Source organism: Neovison vison, chromosome X (genome assembly GCF_020171115.1).
Source record: "Neovison vison isolate M4711 chromosome X, ASM_NN_V1, whole genome shotgun sequence".
Lineage (NCBI taxonomy): Eukaryota > Metazoa > Chordata > Mammalia > Carnivora > Mustelidae > Neogale > Neogale vison.
The window spans coordinates 124,921,133-124,941,605 of record NC_058105.1 but is presented as its reverse complement, the minus strand read 5'-3'; the positions used below and the strand labels follow the sequence as shown (position 1 = coordinate 124,941,605).

At 52.0% G+C, this 20,473-nt stretch overlaps 1 protein-coding gene across 1 annotated transcript in view; it reads left to right on the top strand.

The window, feature by feature from the left end:
• The first annotated feature begins 370 nt into the window (after positions 1-370).
• The window catches only part of CLCN4 (chloride voltage-gated channel 4), a 58,930-nt gene continuing 38,827 nt past the window's right edge, over positions 371-20,473 (top strand). The window contains exons 1-2 of the mRNA XM_044235066.1: positions 371-506; positions 1,708-1,962. The gene's annotated coding sequence lies outside the window, so the exon portion shown is untranslated. The remainder of the gene's footprint in view (positions 507-1,707; positions 1,963-20,473) is intronic.

The window sequence follows — 20,473 nt, the reverse complement described above, 5'->3', positions numbered from 1 at the left end:
CCCACGGTGAGGAAGGTGCCTGTACTTGAATCATTTCTGCCCAGCTGGAACCCCGAGCAAGTCATTTTGGGCCGCGGGAGGCCACCTTACAGCCCACTCCCTCCTCCCCCCTCCCCTTCTCCCCCGCCCGGTGAGTCGAGACTCTCCGCCGCAGCCGCCGGTGCAGCCCCGCCTCTCCGGACAGGGCGTCCCGAGTCGGCGGTTGGGTTCTCTCTGGCCGGGAACGCACCGCGTGTAGGAGGCGAACGAGATCGGAAGGGCAGGCCTCCAGAGCAGAGAGGTGACCCAGCTGGCTGTGCGGGACTGAGTGGCTGGGCCCAGCACGTGACCGCGCAGCCAGGCTCCGCGGGGGGTGGGGGTGCCCGGGCGCCGGGGGCTGAAATCGACATTTGCCTGGGGCAGGAAAGTGAGCCGGTCAGATTCCGTCCCCCTCAGACCCTCCACCCACGGCAGCGGGCATTGCCGTTGCGTTTTAACTTTGCATGTCAGGAACCAGAAAGGAAAAGGTAAGTTACTTATCACCTAGAAAAACAAGCTGGAGAGGAGTGACCTAGAAAACCACACGGCCGGCCACATTGTTGGGTTTTAAAACCCGGTGCAGAAAATAATAGATCGATGTGAAGGGCAAGGGCCCTTATTTATGTCCCAAATTAGAGGCTGACCTTCTTCACGGAGATTTGGTTAATTTGGAAGGAGTGGTGGCAAAAGGGCCCAGGTTAAATATAGAAGGACACCAGAGCGGCTGGAATAAATAGCAAGTAGGTAACTCCTGCCTGCTTTTTTAAAAACGATCTATTTCACATCTCCTTCTGGGCCAGCAGGCGAGGTAATGTTAAAATTGTGACTTAAACTCTGTCGAAAGTAAATTAGTAGATGAAACTGGAATACAAGTAAGACCAGTTTCTGCTTTTGTCCCTTTCACGTTTCAAAACCGTTTGTATGGTTTGGCAGAAGAAACCTTGATGGGTTCACCGCTTAGGTTTGAAATATGCCATTTCAGGTTTCCCTGATCACTGCTGGAATTTTCCTAAGGCTTTCTAGGCAAGGCTGTTTCACTTGTGAATGAGAAATGTTGACGTCGTGTATATTTTCTGTAACAGTAAGATGACTCACTTCTGCAGAATGTGATAAAAATTAAAAAGCGTGAAATAATGAGTTATTGTGAATTAACTCTTTCATGTCTGAGATATCAAATTCCTTGCCAGAAGATTTAAGAAAACACAGAAATAAGTACAACCATGCTCATGCAATAGTGCTTTATTTTCCATAAGCAAATATTCCAGTATGTCATATGAATATGTGGTAACCCTTCCCCCCCCCTTTGGCAAATGCAAGTTAATACTACAGTGTAGCTATTGAGAGTAAATAAAAACATTATTCATCAGTGCAATTAGCATAATATTCCATAATGAATATGCTTCAAATCAAAGTATTTCAGATCATATTTGATAAGTGATATGAAACACTGAAACTCTGTGCAAAGTTGGTTCCATGCACTTTTTTTCCACGCACTTTATATTTTAGTTGTGATTTTGATTTACACAAAATATATTTCTCCGTTGCATTTGATAAAGACTTTTAAAAATAAAACACTAAATTGTTCCCTTTCATGATTAATCCCTTTATTGCTCTTTTGAAATCCTATTACATGCTTGGAGCCTGTAATCGTTGGGATTTCTCCTTCTGTGTTCTGCCCGTTTCCCACAGTCGGTGAAAGGCCGGGAAAGCTGCGCACATCAAGCAGGCGGCCCAGCAGGGAGGCAGGAGCCGGGAACTTCCAGGGTCTTCCAGGGTCTTCCTCGGCTTCCCACCCCCGCCTCCCCGCCTAGGCCCGAGGCGTCACGTGGCGGCGTGGGGCCCGCCTCCGGTGACGTCACCGCGCTCGCAGCCGTCGCGCTGAAGAAAGGATGCTCTAGGATGCTGTGCAGGTGGGAGGCGGGGATGCGCCATGCGGCACTGCAGGTAAGGGACGCGCGGCGCCCACCCTGCAGGTCTGCAGCCCCTCCGCGCCCCAGAAAGCGAAAATGGGGGGGTCTTTGGCCGCTGCGGCTGCTGCACGCGCCGGGCGGGGATGCCGGGGCGGGGGTGTTGCAGGCCCACGCGCGAGCTTGGCATGCCTGTCCGGGAAAGTGGGCAGGGGCCAGACGGGAAGACCGGGGCCTCTTGTTCAGGAGAGGAGAAAAATCTGGAATGATCACCGTACACGCATGATAAAGACAGAAAGGGGCTTGTCATGGGTAACTGTCAACTGTTTGCCAGCTGTCATTGTGCTTCTTAAATAATGACACATTTACTAATTCTCCTTCCAGGGGTTTGTCCTCAGTATTTAGCCTGATTTCTTTTAAAGCAAAAGCTGCTTTGCTCTGAATGGAATGGAAACTTACTGGTTAGCAATGTAAAGAGCTGAATGTGCAATATAAATCGTTTTGCTTTATTTTTGCAAGCTTCCTGCGTTTGAAGGGGATATGTTGGAAATGCATTTTTCCCCCTCTAGGTGTTTTAAGTAGATTGGAAAATAACAGTAGCCAATAAAATGAAATGCAACCTCTGAGGATTGACTGTGAGTGTAAGAGAGCGAATCAGCTACAGCTCTGGAGAACAAAATGGTTTTTTGAAGGGGGTGGGGTGAAGACAAACAACCAAACCGAATTCCCAGTGTTCTTTTTAATTTCCGTGTTGAATAATTAGCCCGCTGGAAGAAGGGGCTTGATGACTCAGCGGCAGATGGAGGGGGTCAGGTGACTTTTCAGTTCTGGCTGGTTGAGGGGGGGCGTTTAATGGACTCTGTTAATTGGTGGGACCTGTTTACATTCCTTTCTCTGGTTCAAATAGGGCCTGAGATATGGGTGGGCACCCCTAGGAGGAGAATGTGGCATTCTTTTCTGTAAAACATGACCCCTCTGGAAGTTGGGGCGTCAGTTAATTGTACTGGAACTCACACTATGCATAATTTGATTCCCCTACAACTGTTGGAAGACAGTGTTAAAAAGCAGTGCTATTTTAGTTGATAATATAAAGGTTTCCCCTTGTGGTGGGCTTACTGTTTGGCAGACCAGATAGCTTTGGCTCTAAGAAGGGGATTACAGACTTCCTCTCTCTGCTTTATATTCTAACCAAAGTTCAGTTGATTTTCTCTGATTATTTCAGAGTAAGGCAGTGCCATAAAAACAATGGGGAATCCCATTTGGGATGGGGATGGGGTGAAGTCAGTGAGACTTACCTTTGATTGTGCCAAAAGCAGAACAACGTTTCTGTGAAATTAACACTATGTCTGAAAATGAGCCGGCAAAACACTGGGCCATAGCCTTTCATGTAGTTCAGCCTAGAGATCCAAATGTCAAAGTCATATCTTTGTCTATATCCATGTCTGTATTTTTATATACCTATACATTCATGTCTCCATCTCTACAGCTATGTTTTTGCTACTGTAATCCTTTTAAAAAAAATAGTGCTTATATAAGAAAATGCCAAGCTATTTTCCAAGGTGGGCGTACCATTTTGCATTTCTGCCAACAATGTATGAGAATTTCAGTTGCTTAGGATCCTTGCCAGCACCTTGGTTTGGTTTTGTTTTAATTTTAGTCATGCTCATAAGTATGTAGGGCTTATCTCTTTGTGTGTGTGTGTGTGTGTGTGTGTGTTTTAAACGAATGAGTCTTATTTCATGTAAAATTATTCCCTGCAGCCCCTTGGTTATTGTCAGTTTTTAAAAAAATTTTTTAACCATTCTGGGAGGTAGTTATGGTATCTCATTGTGGTTTTTTTCTTCTTTTTAAAATTTTTTAGTAATTTACTTACTTATTTTATGTATTGAGTCTATTTCTTCCTGCTGGAATAGGGGGTCCAAGAAGGCTGGGATTTGTGTGTGTAAGGTTCCTTCCTCTATCTCGAGCACTGGGCGTGGTACCGGGAATATTTAGTTGCTGTTTAAGAAATCGGTCAATGTTTAGTAATTGCACAAGTTCTGAGGGCCTGGGGGAGTCACGTGACTCACCTCCGGGGGTGTGAAACCATCGGAGGGCCATCCGTCCACCTCTGCCGTTTCCTTTCCGCAGGTGGAGGAGTCAGGCATGAACAGGCTTTGGCAGCACGTTTCAGGCTGAACTCATTTTCAAGGAGCGAGCTAGCAATTCTCATTACCTAGCTGGTAACTGAGCTCCATTTTTCATTAATCATTTTCTAGTCCCTGGATCCAACCATGCTTGAAGCTTCAATTAAAAAAATTTTTTTCTCCCACTCCCTGCCTTTGGCAACTATCAGTCTGTTCTCTGTGAGCTCCTCCCCCTTCCATTCCACTTACAAGAAGGATCCTACCGTATTTGGCTTTCTCTCTCTGATTTACTTCCCCTTAGCATAATGCCCTTGAGGTCCATCCCTGTTGCAAATGGCAAGCTTTCATTCTCTCTTATGGCCGAGTAATATTCCGTCGTCAGTATACACCGCGGCTCCCTTGTCCATTCATCCATCTGCACTTCCGTGGTTTCCGTGCGTGGCTCTTGTAAATAATGCTGCAGTGAACATAGTGATGCGAGTATTCTGAGTTGGTGTTTTTGTTTTCTGTAGTTACCCAGAAGTGGAATTGCTGAGTCGTCGTATGATAGTTCTGTTTTTAGTTTTTTTTTGAGGCGCCTCCGTACTGTTTTCTACAGTGGGGGCACTAATTTCATTCCTCCCAACGGTGCACGAGGGTTCCCTTTCCTCCACATCCTTGCCAACACTTATTTCTGGTCCTCCTGTTAACAGCCATTCCAGCAGCGTGCGGGCTTCCTTAGTGTGGTTCGGATTTGCGTTTCCCTGACGATGACTGATGTTGAGCATCTTTTCATGTGCCCGTTGGCCATCTGTCTGTCTTCTCTGGAACAATGTATATTTAGATCTTCAGCCCATTTTTTGATCATTTAAAAAAATTTTTTTTTTTGCTGTTGATTTGTATTCTTTATATTTTGGATATTAGCTTTTTTTTTCTTTTTAAGATTTTATTTATTTATTTGACAGACAGAGATCACAAGTCGGCAGGGAGGCAGGCAGAGAGAGGAGGAAGCAGGCTTCCCGCTGTGAGCAGAGAGCCCCATGCGGGACACTGGGATCATGACGGGAGCTGAAGGCAGAGGCTTTAACCCACTGAGCCACTCAGGCACCCCTTTGGATATTAGCTTCTTATCAGATAGATGCTTTGCAAATGTTTTTTCATTTTGTAGGTGAATTCTTTGGCTATGTGGAGCTTTTTTTTTTTTTTTTTTAAAGATTTTATTTATTTATTTGACAGACAGAGATCCAAGCAGGCAGGCGGGGGTGGGGGGAAGCAGGCTCCCCGCTGAGCAGAAAGCCCCATGTGGGGCTTGATCCCAGGACCCTGAGATCATGACCTGAGCGGAAGGCAGAGGCTTTAACCCACTGACCACCCAGGTCCCCCTGTGTGGAGCTTTTTAATATGATATCGTTCCACTTACTTTTGCTTTTGTTGCTTTGGCTTTTGGTGTCAGATTCCAAAAATCATCGCTAAGTCCTATGTCAAGGAGCTTCTCTCCTCTTTTTTTTTTTTTCCTAGAAGTTTTATGGTGTCAGGTGTTATGTGCAAGCCTTTAATCTATTTCGAGTTAATTTTTGTATCTGGTGTAATTTTGTATCTGGCCTCTCTTAACCAAGTCTGGATGCCCTGATGTGTTGTTGTAGTCATTCAACAATTTGTTGAATTTGGTTCAGGCTGGTGACAAGGATTAAGATCCTTGGGTCCCTTCCTTCCTTCACCCCCATCCAGCCCTAGACAGAGCAGAACTGATGACAGAGATGGTGTGGAGACCCGGCTTCTCCTTCTGGCTTTGGGACTGTGTAAGCTCAGGCGAGTTACTTTTTGTCTTTAGGCCTCAGTTTTCTCTTCCTCAAAGCAACCAAGAGATTTTTTTTTTTTAAGATTTTATTTATTTATTTGACAGAGATCACAAGTAGGAGAGAGGCAGGCAGAGAGAGGAGGAAGCAGGCTCCCTGCTGAGCAGAGAGCCCAATTCGATGAGGAGCCCCCCAGCTCCCCAGGACGCTGGGATCATGACCTGAGCCCAAGGCAGAGGCTTTAACCCACTGAGCCACCCAGGCGCCCCAGCAACCAAGAGATTTTGATCAGGGTTTCTCCACCTCAGCACTGTTGACCTTTGGGGCTGAATCAGTCTGTTGTGGGGGGTCGCCCTGTGCACCAGGGGAGGCTGGGCAGCATCCCTGGGGACACTCACTAGATGCCAGGAACGACCCTCCCCCAGCTATGACAACCCAGAGGTCTCTAGACGCTGCCGCCTGTCCCCTTGGGGTGCGGGAGCATTGCCCCTGGTTGAGAACCACTGCTTTGGATCTTCTCTAAATGTCCTCCTGGCTTCAGGGTTCTAGAATTCATTTTCCTATGATGGGTTTGGTGCTAAACCCTTGACCAGAGGTCAATTTCCCTTTCATTGCGTCTGTATTTTGGGAAATACAATGCGAAGGCTTTTTTTACACTCTGAGGTTCCAGAGGTCGCTTCTGTTCAAAAGGGAAGGCTTGTTTGTGTGCCCCTTGTTGCTGGGAAGCAAGCTGGGCTGAGAGGGGAGTGCCGGGGAAAGGGGACGCCTGGCCCGAGAGCCCCGTGTGCTGGAGCCTGGTGCGCCTGGACAAGGCTGTCCCCGCTGTCTGCTCACCTGAGAGCCCGGCCCAGGCCTCCCGGGACTCGGCTGACTCCCTCCCATATGCAGGGGGCGGAGGTGGTGTGGGCAGTGGCTTGGGGGTGTGGGGGGGGTAGGGTGGGGGTGGCGGCTGGGTGGTGCTGATGGTGGTGGCCCTGGGGCCGCCACCTGCCCGCACAGCCCAGCACCCCCCCCCCCCGCCGCGGGGGGGGGGGGGGCGCTCACCCACCTGCAGCCTCAGGGCAGGACTCGGGGGCGGGGCTCCTGGCGAAGGCGAAGCTGCTGGCTCTGACCCGGGAGGGCAGGACGGCTTCTTCCGCATCACTTCCCTCTTGGACAGCAGCCGCTGGGTCCATGGCTTGGGGCCCTGCTGGTTCCTTGGCTTTTGGGGGGCACCAGAGGGATGTCAGCGGGTTCTGCGAGCTGGGGGACTCCCAAGAGACGGCAAGCGGCGATGGCAATGGCATTGCAAGGTCTGGGCCCCGTGCAGCGCGGGTGGCAGTGGGAGGCTTAGAAGGGCCAGGGGACTCCCGTTCCCTGGGCCTGGGACTGCTCTGTGCCCGCCACCCCAGCCCCTGGCCATCAGCCTCCTCTCCCGACTCTTCCAGGCCCTGTAACAACTGGTCTCGGTGGGCGGTTTGGCCGGCAGCGCGGGAGTGAGGCTGTGCCGGAGGCCGCGGGAGGCGGGCGTCCTCGCTCTGGTCGCGTGGTCGCCGCTCATCCTGTCCCCGAGCCGTTCCCTGCTCCCCGCGCCTCATCGGGGCTTGACACCCTTGCTGGGCCTTCTGGCCCCATCGCGGCAACAAGTCCACGTCGCGAAAGAAGATTGAAAAAGGAGGGTGTTCGTCCTCAAATGAGACTTGAGAGACTGAGTAAGTGTCCCAGTCCCCGTGGCGGCTGTGACGGAGACCAGAGACTCGGGTGCTCATCGACAGCAGCCGTGGATTTGTCACAGATCTGGAGGCCGCCGCGGTTGGCTTCCGGCGAGGGCCCTTGTTTGGGGTGCAGGCGGCCGCCTTCTCACCTCCTTATGTCGGGGAAGAGGCTGGGAGCTGGCTCTCGGGGGTCTCTTTTCCAGGGCTCTCATCCCATCCCGAGGCCTCCTCCTCCGGGACCTGCTCGCCTCCCAGAGGCCCCGTCTCCGAATACCATCCCGCTCGGGGTAGCCTGCATCATCTGAATTTTGGGAGGACATGTTCGGCCCGTGACAATAACCAGATAAAAAGCAGGAGCCCCTGATCGGGCCCTGGCCTGAACAAAGAGCTGTACTAGGCACCTGGGGCCAGCCGGGTTATTTGCATGCGACTGCCGCTAGCCGGTATCAGGAAACTGCTGTTCGCTTCCTCAGATGTGACAGTCCTGTGGGGTGGCAGGCGCCCAGTGAAGCCACTCCGGGATTCCGGACACAGAATCAGTGAGATAATATGTGTTCCTTTCCTGCTGCTGTGTTTTGGGGGAATTTGTTCTGCAGCAATAGTTATCTGTTAGTGGTTACCTAGTTATCTATTATTATACCTAGTTACCTATTATAATTACCTACTAGTTAACTATTTTACAGCAATGGTTATCTATTATTAGTTATCTATTTGTCTATTATTAGTTATCTAATATTTTCCTATCTAACCCACAAGTATGTACAAGACTCGTATTTTTTGGTGATGTAGGCTAAAGTATTTAGGGATAGCGTGTCATGACGGCAAGTTACTTCAATTTTTTTTTTTTTAACATTTCTGGAGATCTCTTTAATGTATGGCTGGACACAACACAGGGAATTCTCATACCTGCTTCTACATTCAATCTATAGCCTCTGGAAAATTCTACTGTATGCTCACAAGAGAATGAGAATGAGAAAAAGGCAAATAGTTTAAGATTATTATAAAAATATTTTTAAAAATACTTTAAATATTTTATTTATTTATTTGGCGGGGGGTAAAGGATAGAAGGAGAAGCAGATACCCCGTTGAGCAGGGAGCCTGATGTAGGACCCGATCCTGGGACTTCAGGATCATGATCTGAGCTAAAGGCAGATGCTTAACTAACTAAGCCAACCAGGTGCCCCCATAAAAATATTTTTGACAGCATGGATCCCCTAAAGGGTCCTGGAGACCCCAAGGTGTCTCCAGGTCACAGTATGAGAACCACTGCTCTAGTGAAATCATTTACTTGTAAGTGGTTCGGTTGAATGGGAAGAGCACAAGGCAAATATGGCTAAATGGGAGCCCTTACTGAATTTGATTGATCGTTAGATTCTTCTGGATAATGTTCTGTGTATTTGAAAATGGTCATAATAAAAGGATTTTTGTTAACAAGATAGAAAAGGGGGCACCTGGGCGGCTCAGTTGAGCATCCAGCTCTTGGTTTCAACTCAGGTCATGATCTCAGCGGCGTGAGATGGAGCCCTGCGGCGGGCTCCGTGCTCAGTGTGGGGCCTGCTTGAGACTCTCGCTCTCCCTCTGCCCCGCCCCCTGATCGCACACTCGCTCTCAGAAACAAACAAACAAATAAATAAGTAAAATCTTAAAAAAGAAAAGGACTGAGGGGTGCCTGGGGGGCTCTGGGTTAAAGCCTCTGCCTTCAGCTCAGGTCATGGTCTCAGGGTCCTGGGATGGAGCCCCACATTGGGCTTTCTGCTCGGCGGGGAGCCTTCTCCCCCTGCCCCCTGCCTCTCTGCCTACTTGTGATCTCTGTCTGTTTAATAAATAAAAAGAAAAGGACCCAAAAGAAATGTAGACTCGTGGACATGTGAGGATTCTGACCAAGTAGGTCTGGGGGTGAGGCCCAGCGGGAGCGTCTTTAACCTGAGCTCCAGGTGCCCCCGACAGACCCGAGGCCCCACGTGAGGCCGGCGGGTGCAGAGGCTCCCAGCATAGGTCCCCCCAGCCAGATCAAAGGGTGATAGCTAGCGGTGAGGCCTACCCCTGCACGGGGGCAGGTGTCAGGGGACAGTCCGCCCCCCCCCACAGTCTCCCTCAGCAGGTGCTGCCGTGCGGGCCGCGGGGAGGCCTTGTCCTCACACAGTGCTTCACTGCCCTTTCCGTGGGCGGCAGAGAGAAGCTTTCCTACCTGTGCGTGGGAGTGGGTTTCCTTCACAGATCCTGAGAGGTATTTTTGAATAACTTGTTCCGAGTCATGTACACCTAGTGAGAGTTTCTGGAAGCATCAAGGTTGTGGAAAGGAAGGGAAGTCTCCTCATTTCCAGTCCCCGGGGCCTTCTCCCAAAGGCATCCCCTGCTACGTTGGGTCGATGAGGTTTCTGAAAGCGTCTGTGCACATACAGTCATCTGTAGAACACAGAGATGGCTTTGTTTGTTGGCTTTATTGGGATGTAATTTGCACGGAGCAACATGCGTGGCTCTGATTCAGTTTTGACCAAGAATATTCCTAGCACCCCCCAGAGGGCCCTATCTCACCCTCCTTCAGCCAAACAAACCCTCTGGCAGAGGCAACCCCTAATCTGATTTGTATCAGCACAGTTTACTTGTGCCTGTTGAACTTTATGCGCATGGAATCCTGGAATATGTCTGCTTTCCGATCTGGTTGCAAAGATGTTTCTGTAAGACACAAGCCTCCATATTCAGTCATGCGTTCACTCCCTTACTTACTTCTTGTTCAGCGAGTCCTTGTTGGGTCCCTGCTGTGTGTCTGGGCCCAGATTTTTCCAGGCCCTGAGTGTTCGGGGCTGAGGGAACAGCCAGTGCAAAGGGCCTGAGGCAAGTTGTGTCCAGCAAGGAGGTGGGCGTGTCCAGAGAAGAGCGGCTCAGAGAGCACAGGGTGGGAAAGGTGCCCTGCGGGGTGGCCCTGGCGGACCACGCAGGAGTGTGGCAGGAGTGGTGCCCATCCTGGATTCTTCTGTGGGCTGGAAAGCTGCCTGAGGCTTCCAGGTGTGGGAGTGACACGTGGGGCCTTGCCTTTGAAGGGTGACTCTGGCTGCCTGAAGAAGGGTCAGGAGGGGACTCACGCACACCTGCCGCGTTGTGTTCGTCGCGGGGGTACCCGCTCCTTGCCTGCTGGCCGGGCCCCTGTGGCTCCTCGCTCGGGGCTGTCGCCGCCACCCCTGCGCTCGCCGGCACTTCGACCTCGTCTGCCTGGGCGCTGGCTATGTGTACCGGCCTTCTTGGTTCTTCGTTTCCCTCCGGCTCACGTGAAGCCCTTTTCCTCTCTCCGTTGCAACCCTCGGAGGTGCTGCTCGCTTGGGAGGGCTCGGCGGCGAGTAGCGAGGGGGGCTGACTACAAAGGTGACAGACGCGCTCTTGTCCCTTTTAGCTCAGCCAGGCCTTCCCCCAGCACCCCCTGTGCCCCAAACCTTCGAACGGACCACGTGCCAGCCATCACCCGGGCGACCCAGTTAGAACATGGGTCAGCCGCCTGGTAACCTTGTTCTAGGGCTCCGGGAAGAACACCCCAAAGCCATCTTCGATGACTGCCTGAATTTACCCTTTACAAATTCTGTTTATCCCTCACGCAAGCAGGAAACGGCTTGTTGCAGTGGGAAGGGTCCTCGGAGGCCCCGTCTGAAGAGGTCCCTGGAGCTGGAGGGACTTGACCTGCGCTTTGCCACCAGTGCTGTCTTCAGCGGTGGTTCGGGCCGAGTCGTGGCTCTCAAAACGCCTGTGTCCGGTACCGCCGGAGCCCCAGAAGGGGACCTTCTCTGGGAATAGCAGGTACCTGTATCGAGGCCATCAGATGCTGTCCTGGTGAGAAGAGGCAGGCCTGGAAAGAAGACAGCTGAATGGACACGGGGAGGGGATGGCCCCCTATAAGGAACAGAGTGTCCCTCGGCGCCCTTGGAAGGAGGCAGCCCCGCTGTTCCTTTGATCTCCGACTTGTGGCCCCCAGAACCGTGGCCCAGTACTTTTCTGTTATTGGAGCCGGGCAGCCTGCGGTCCTTTGTCCGGGCCACCCTAGCGGACTCGCGCGGTGGCACCCGGCAGCGGCAGCGGGCGCTCCGCGGCCCGGAGAGGATCGGGGCGAGGCTGTCGGCGTGGATGGGCCCTTGGGGCCTGAGCTCCAATCTGACTCTCCACTTGCCTTCTGTGAGGCCCGAACCCCTGACCGAAGGGCTCCTCTGCCTCAGTTTGCTGATCTGCAGTTTGGGCCCGAGGGTGACGGGAATGCCCAGAGCCCTAGCGACCGAGTATACGCGAAGAGCTTAAAATGCCGCCTGGCACAGCGAGTCCTTGAAAAAGTTGTTCTTCCCGTGAGGAGGCGTCTCTGGGGAGAGTCTCATTCCTTGGCCCTTGACGCCAGGAACACAGGGACCCGTGCCGCCCCTCCAGCCCCTGCGGTGGGGATGGCAGAACACTGCGCCTGTTGTGTCCCTTGAGGCCACATGCGTTTGGCCTCGTCCCCCTTCCAACTCGCGGGCTGTGTTCCCGATCCTGCCGAAGAGCTGTGCCGCCCGGGGCCATCGGAGGCGAGCCGTGGAGGGAAGGTCATGGTCCCACACCGGTGCCCCAGTGCCATGGAAGCCAAGCGGGAGCAGACGGCGCGTGAGAGCTGGGAGGAGCGCCAAGGAGGAAGGAGGAAGATGGGGAGGGGGAGGGGGAGGGGAGGAGGAGGAGGCCCTCCTCTGTCTCCAAAGGTTAATTCTCAGTCTTTCTGCCTGTCCTTGGGCCCTGAGCTTCCTCTCTTTGGGACTCTTACTCGTCCGGTGGCGCTTGGCCCCTCGCCACAGGCCCCCGGGGAGCCCCGTCTGGAGGATCAGCCGGGAGCGACTGAGTCAGGGCCCCCTCGCCCTCTAAAGGTGTCTGCGCGTTAAGAAGCCAGAGTCCGCGATCTCAAATGAACTTGAAATGTAAGAAGCCAGAGTCCGCGATCTCAAATGAACTTGAAATGGCTGTGGTTTCGGGCAAGGTGGAGAGGGGAGATGAAATGCTTTGACCGGTGTGGGAGCCAACCTCCAGGGCGGGCCCCAGGTCCCCCGTCTGATGCGCAGGCCCACATGTGGTCGCCTTCCTCGTCACTCGGGGCTGACCTGTGCGTCTGGCAGGATACCGTGCGAGTGACGCCGGAGGCCCTCCCAGGCTAGGTCACAGGACACTCTGCTGCTTCCGCCTTGTTCCCTCGGCCCAGCTGCTTTGGAGGAAGCCACTGCCCTGTCCTAAGGACACTTGGGCAGTCCTGCAGAGAGGCCGGCTGGAGCACACCCGGGGCTTCCCGGCAGCAGCAAGCACCAACTTGCAAGCCCTGTCTGGGAGCCAACTTGTCAGTGGGTCCTCCTGTCCCCATCAAGCCTTCAGATGGCCACAGCCATACCGGACAGCTTGACCACAACCTTCTGAGAGATCTTGAGCCGGAAGGACCCAACGAGGGGCGCCTGGGAGGCTCAGTGGGTTAAGCGTCCACCTCCGGCTCCGGTTGTGATCTGAAGGTCCTGGGATCGAGTCCTGTGCTGGGCTCCCTGCTCAGCGGGGAGTCTGCTTCTCCCTCTCCCTCTGCCTGTTCCCCCTGCCTGTCCCCTCTTGCTTATTCTCTTTCTGTCTCTCAAATAAATGAATAAAGTAGTAAAAAAAAAAAAAAAGGACCCAATCAAGCTGCTTCTAAATTTCTGACCCACAGAAACGGGAAAACACCCTAAGTTTTCCTGTTTGAAGCTGCTGAGTTGTGCAGACTTTTGGGGGGCAGGGGCTGGTGCTGGCCACACCTTGGGCCACTCCCCAGGTGGTGGCAGCCTTCCTCTTGTCCCTCTGAAGCTCTGCCCTCTCTCATTGCTCCTTATTTGTTCCTACTGTGGTCTCTCCCCCTGTCTCCCTCCCTTCTTTCTCCCCCTCCCACCCTTTTTCCAGCTGAGGAGTAGAAGAGTGTTCTGGAAGGTTTAGGTATATTCATTGTAAGTTGTTTTTTTTTTTTTTTTTTTCCCCAAGATTTATTTATTTATTTATTTGACACAGACAGAGAGACAGCGAGAGAGGGAACACAAGCGGGGGCAGTGGGAGAGGGAGAAGCAGGCTCCTTGCAGAACGGGGAGCCCGATGGGGGACTCAGTCTCAGGACCCTGGCGTCATGACCTGAGCTGAAGGCAGACGCTTCACCGACGGAGCCACCCGGGCGCTCCAGTCGGGGGGTACTGATGATGAGTTTGAGTGTGTTGATATTTTTAAATTTTGCACAGCATACATCCCCGTATTCATCCGCACCGCTTGGAGACTCCAGCCCATGTCCCTGTCATCTCTTCCACTTGGAGAAGAATGGCGAGGAAGAGTTTCACTGAAGGAACTGTCAGTGGCTCCTGGTGCTTTAGGCCCCTACTCTGGGTTCAGAGCCCGCTGCCTGGGGCCCCAGGGATATTGGGCAGCCAGGATGCGCCTGGGGCAGCGGCCCTGGGGGAGGGTGTCTGTCTGTGTATTTGTCAGCTCAACTTTCTTTACGGTGAAAAGTAATAAAGGAGAATCAAGGTGAGTTAAGCAGTTAGGAGAAAAACCTACAGACCTAGTAGGGGAGCCCTGCTCTTCTGACCTGCGCTGTTACAAATGATAAAGCCGTCGGATGGCGTGTGTGCAAGGTGACAGGCGAAGAAACGTTTCAAAGCCACTCACATTTTACACATGTAGTGATTTCAGCTTGGTTTTTATATTCTCTTTGTCCTAAGTATATGCGCAGATAAAATCTCTCTTGTGTGTATTTTTGAGCATGTCTGTGCAGTGACGTCAAAAGCATTTAGCCGGGGGACTGTGGTGGGCTCAGTCGGTGAAGCCTCTGTCTTTGGCTCGGGTTGTGATCCCAGAGACCTGGAATCGAGCCCCACGTCAGGCTCATTGCTTGGTGGGGAGCCTGCTTCTCCCTTTCCCTCTGCCTACTGCTCCCCCTGCTTTTGCTCTCCTTCTCTGTCAAATAATTAAATAAAATCTTTAAAGAAAAAAGCATTTAGCTGACTATTCCATGGAGTTCTATATCTGTAGATGGATTATAGTAACAGTAATGCTTTTTGTAGAATAGACATAGTATATGGTGGCTAGCTAAGCTTTTTAGGTTTAGCGGATTACTGTAGAGTGGGGCTCAGCAAACACTTATCAAATGTCCAGATAATAAATAAGGGTGAGCGACAGGCCCCTGACCTCAAGGAACTCATGATTCAATATGGGAAGAAGCAAGCTTGTAAGTAATTATTCCAACAAATGCAAGTGATAAATAAGATCAATACCAAAAATATTAGTGATTAAAACACAACGGGAAGGATGCAGGGCGCGCAGGACAGTGGGGCATAGGAAGGGGCAAAGGGTTAAGGGACCGGTGGTTCTCCAAGTACAGTCCGTGGGCCAGCAGCATCAACCAGCCTCCTTGGGAGCTTGTTAGAAATACAGATCCCTGCGCCCCACAACAGAGCTGCTGAAGCTGAAACTTGGGGAAAACGGGGAGGGTCCTGGCCAGCCCCGGTGGTCATGCTGACAACACCGGAATTTGTGTATCTCCAGTCCCGGCAGTGGTCAGCCCCCGGTGTTCTGTGGAGGAGCACACAACAGGCCTTGTCCCAGAATCGCTGGTGGCCGTGGCACAGCCTGGACCCCTTTGCTGGTGGTCTGTCCATCATTGCCATCGATTGAGTGTATCTGGGAGTTTTCCGGAATTCTTACATGGATGGGAAGTTTGGCTTTGCTCATTGGTATAATTCGTCCATCTTTTCTTCTACGGATCGTACTTTTGGTGTCATTTCTGAGAACTCTTTGCTGAGCCCCAGGTCATGAAGGGTTTCCCCGTTTGTCGCAGAGCTGTCAAAACCTCACTCACGGGTTTCACAGAGGCCAAGGCATTGCTAGGTGATGGAGCAGAAGACGTCTTGCCGCCTTCATCTGGATTCTCTCCTAAGTGGCTCTGGAGACAAGGCTCCCAGCGCCGGGAGCTTCCTGGGAGGGTCTCCTGGGAGGGGCCTGGGGAAGTGTGCCCGGGAGAAGAAGGCGCCCGCAGAGGCTGGGCTGCTAATGCCCCTCACTCAGCAGGCGACTGGAGGCTCCTGCTAGGCTTTGGAAACTCTAGGAAACAGAGATTGCTGTGTCCCGGGTCCCCAAGATCATCTCTGGGTTCCACTAGGAGTACTGACAGCACAACATACAGTTGTTTTTCTGCCTATAATTTATTATAGTAGGGAGTATAGGGCACAGTCAGCAAAGGGAAAAGGCAAGCTTGGTGGAGTCTCAGTGCGCATCAGTTTTATTGGAGGTTGGTCCTGGAGGCACTGTCTGTCAAGCTCACTATCAAAATTGCAATCTCTTAGAAAGAAAGCAGGAGTTCAGCATAAATTATGTTATTTGGACAACCAGCGTGGGCACAGAAGCCATTCTCATCAGTTCTGGGACTGGTGGGAATCTCCTGAAACCCAAGTTCCCAGATGCTAGCCAAAGGCCAGCCATGGCAGCAGGCCTTCCTGACGAGAGCGGTCTTGGGCCTGCTGTAGTTCATCTTTTCTGCTTTAGAAAACGCGTGTCTTGAAAGGACTCCATTCAAGGGGTGAGGGAGTGGGGTATTTATGCGCCCGTTCCCAAGAGTCATCAGTTAATATCTGCTCCCAATAACGTGCTTCAGGTGTGGACAGACAGTTGGAAACAAGCTGCAGCTTACCAGGAGGTTTTGAGGGATGCGCGTGGGGCCCTGGCTGCCACAGATACAGTAGTTTATTCCAGAAGTTGGGTGAGGACAGCAAAGCCACCTGTATAGGGCAGTTCACGTGTATGTGGTCATGTGATGGTTTTACAACTGTGGGCAAAGAGATCAAAGTCAAGTCTTCCCTAACACTTCCTTCGGCTGTGGCCAGAAATCTGTGCAGGCCGTTGCTGGCCCTGGAGGCACAGGGAGAGCCACAGGTGGATTCTGCCTTTCTGGGTCTGCCTGTCGGCTGGATGGGAAAGAATGTGTGTACGTATGTGTGTGCATGTGTGCGTGCACGCGTGTGTGTATTGTGGGGACAGAGAGTCCCAGTACGTTTGTTTTTTTATTTTTATTTTTAAAAAATATTTATTTATTCTAGAGAGAGGGAGAGAATGCACATGTGCATGTGCTTGCGGGTGGTGGAAGAGGCAGAGGGAGAGAATTTCAAGCAGACTCCCCCCCCTACCCTGCCCCGCTGAGGCAGAGTCTGGTGCCAACCCTGGGGCTGACTGTGGGGCTTGATCCCACGACACAGGAGATCAGGACTCTGAGCTTATGACCTAAGTGGATACCATGGGTCAGACGCTGAATGGACTGAGCCACCCAGGTGCCCCCATTTGTTACATTTTAAACTTCCTCTTTCAATCTTTGGATTGGGAGCAGCAGAAACGGGAGATAAACAGGTGTGTGCTACGGCTTCTGATTTCACGGCAAAAACCCTTTCCTTGCTCTGTCCACTTGAGCAAATCTGGAGAACCAGGCTCTGTTGTGTAATTTGAAGCTAGGAATGCGTTTGGATTGGATTATGTTCCTTGAGTGTGTCGTGATGTTGTGTGCACAGAGATCCTGGGTCAGAATAAAGGCAGCCTGGGGGTGGGGGGGTGGGTATCTTCATTCGGCTTAAGCTCCTCGTTCCCTCTTCCTGTCAGAGAACTGTGCAGGGAAGGAGCCGGAAAGAGACGGGGAAGGAGGAGGCATTCCTCGCAAGTGTGCCCTGGACCCACAGAACCTTCCCCAGGGACTCCAGGGTCCTAAGCAGAAGGGCCCCCGGCAGAGCGCCCTCTGCGACCAGAGGCCCCCATTCTGGTGACATTTATAGGAGTGGCTGGCATGTAGGGCTGGAGGACAAGGGACTTTGGAGTGGCTGCTTATGATGTCTTTTGGAACTTCTGGAAAAGCTGTAGGAAATGAAGCTTTTTGCGGTATCTTGTGATTACAGGTAACCTCGAGCTCAAACACTTGTTTAGAGCTATGGTATGATCATATCTTTATTCACCAGCCCAGGGCATCTGGAGTCTTGAAGCATTGGGGTAGCTAATTAGTTGGAGAAACTTCTGATTGTAGGGTGTCGTAGAAACCTCTAAGTGTGTGTGTCCGTGTTAGTGTTAGAAACTACCTTTTTGCTTTTCCCAAAGCTTCCAGGTTGAAATGTTGCTAGTGAGATCCTTTAGTTGCCTTTTTGGGGCCTAGCCTGTTCATCAGTTGATGGCATTTGGGTTGTTTTCATGTTTGGCCTCGTGGGAATAATGCTCTGATCATTTGTGTATAAGTCTTCGTGTGGGACATGTTTTCAGTGCCCTGGGGTCTAAGCCTGGGAGTGGAATTGCTGGGTCACGTGGAAACCTTCTTTGGAGGTGCTGGCAGACTGAGATCCCTCTTCTTAGCTGAGCTTTTTATGTAAGTAAATTATCTACATATAAAAATGCACGAATCACAAGTGTGCATGTCCACGAATTTTTGCCAGGGGAACTCCCCTACGTAACCCACACCCGGATCAAGGAGCAGAATGCAGCTGGCCCCCAGAAGCCCTCTGTGGCCCCTTCCACCCCTAAAGGGAACCATTGTGCATACACACCTCCCACCACAGACGAATGTGGCCTGTTTGTGAATGTCACATAAATGGAATCTTTTATTTCCAGCTTTTGTCTGACACCCTTAGCTCGTGCGCCCTACGGAAGCAGGCAGTGCTCTGCATTTGGCCCACGGGTCATGCATCCGACCGTCTCCGCGTCCGCGGCATTCCCCCGTGGGTCTCCTACGGAGAGGCATCCGGCTGCTTTCCCGCGACCCCTCCCCCTGTCGCCGCCTCTCTCAGCCCGCCAGTGGCCAGGTGCCCTCAGAGCCTGACAATTTTTCTGCCAGTGTTCCTCCCCCAGATCGGACCACGCTGCCGTGTTTACCGCCTTCTCTATCAGCTAATTCCCAGATGACATGGGGAGTTGGAACAGAAAATGCAAACTCAGATGGAAAGACGCCGAGCCTCTAGTTCGCGGTGAAGGCCGGTGGCTGCAGGGGCGAGTGCTGGGGGATGGGCCGGCAGCGTGGGCATGGCACAGACCACTGCTGCCCTGGCCCCTTCTCCCCTGCACGTCCCCTTGTGGTGACTTAGCTGCCACTCAGGGCTTAGCTTGTGTTTCCTGTGAGGGGTCAGATGGGCAATATTTTCGGCACGGTGAGCCTTCCAGGCCGCGTCGCGGTTACTGTGCTGGGCCTTGGGAGCGCCAAGCAGCCCTAGCCATGGCGTGAACGAAGGCGTGTGGCTGCGTGCCCCTAACACTCGATTTACAAAAACAGGCTGTGGGCTGTATTCGGCCCGTGGGCTGGGGGTCGCCGGGCTTGCTTTATACTGCACGCATGACTGGGCATCTGCTGCCTCCCAGCCACTGTCCGAGGTACCAGAGCCCCCTGCAGGCCTGTGCCCCTTACCCAGTGGTGGAAGCGCCATGATCCACTGGGAGAAGGACAGAGACAAGTAGGCCACCTGAAGACCGCCGGCCGATGGGTGGACGAGGAAAATGTGACATGTACGTACACTGGCCTCTGAAATGCAGTCCTGCAGCCACACGGATGGACCTGGAGGATGTTCTGCTGAGTGAAATAGCTGGTCACAGAAAGACAAATCTGCGTCATTTCACTTACACGGGGTGTCTCGAGGGGCCGAACTCTTCCTCCCGTTGGTTGCTGGGGGCCGGGGGGAGCAGAGATGGGGAGTCGTGGTTCGGTGTATAGAAAGTCTCAGTGACGGAAGATGAAAAATACCTTGAGATCCGCTCTACAACCTTCTGCAGAGAGCGCTGTCCCCTGAAAATTTGTCAGCAAGGTGGATCTTGTGTTATTTTGTTAACCACCAATTATTTAAAAACACGAGAAAGAAAGAGAATGCTTTTAGTTGCCAAGGAGGAAGCCCGCAGCTCGCTCTGGGGAAATTAATGCACGTGGCGCAGAGCGCGCCAAACAGAACAGAATTTTGGAGGGGGAGAGGATACAGCACACTCAGAAGAATGGATTTCTGCCTGACGTGCTGACAGTCTTGGCGTGGGGAGCTCTGTGTTCGGTGTGGCCTTGATCATGCTTAGAATCTGCCCTTCTTTATCTTGATCTGGGTGATTTCCCACTTTCATTTGTTTTCTAGAAACCATTTTGTTATATGACTATGCGAAGTCCAGTTTTCTTTTAAATGGTACAGATCCCTATTTTGAGGGTGAGCCAACCCACCCAGAGTTGTCTTCAGTATCAAAGTCATAAATCGCATCACTAATACTGTCCTAGCTAACACAGGTCGTGTTCACTGGGCCCTGGGTGAGATGAGTTTTACTGGACACGGTCTGTTGTCATCTGCTGCGGAGCACTTGGACTGCAGCCCGTCGCAGTCATCACCTGCAAGACTGAACCTGTAGGTACTTTCTCGCCTGAAAGGACTGGATAAAAGATCTAGATGCCCTGCGTGTCTTGCAGAGTCCCTTTGTAGGTAAATATGGTTGGGTAGGAGAGATGTTACTTTGTCAGGCCAGATACCTCCAACCCACTGAGCCACTCAGGCCCCCCCCCTTTTTTTTTTTAAGATTTTCATTTATTTATTTGACAGATCACAAGTAGGCAGAGAGGCAGGCCAGATACCTCCAGCATGAAATTTGATTCCATCCCATCTCTGTTGGCAGTTTTATCCTCCATCATTGTTCCTGTCCTTCCTGGAAGTCTGTCTGCGATACCGCAACTAGCTTATCTGTCTTCATTACTCATCTCCCTCGGGAGCCCGAGGAACACTGTTAAACACTGCTACGTGACAGCCCCTTCAACAAACCCAATGGCTTGAATCAATGACCAGTTATTTTTCTGGCGGTCTGTGGGTGGTTTGGGTGATTTGATGGGGCTAAACTCTGCTGATCTTGGCTGACTCATTCGGAAGTCTGTGCTTGGCTGGGCCTAGGTGATCTTGGCTGGCCTCAGCTGAGCTGCCCCTGCTCCATTC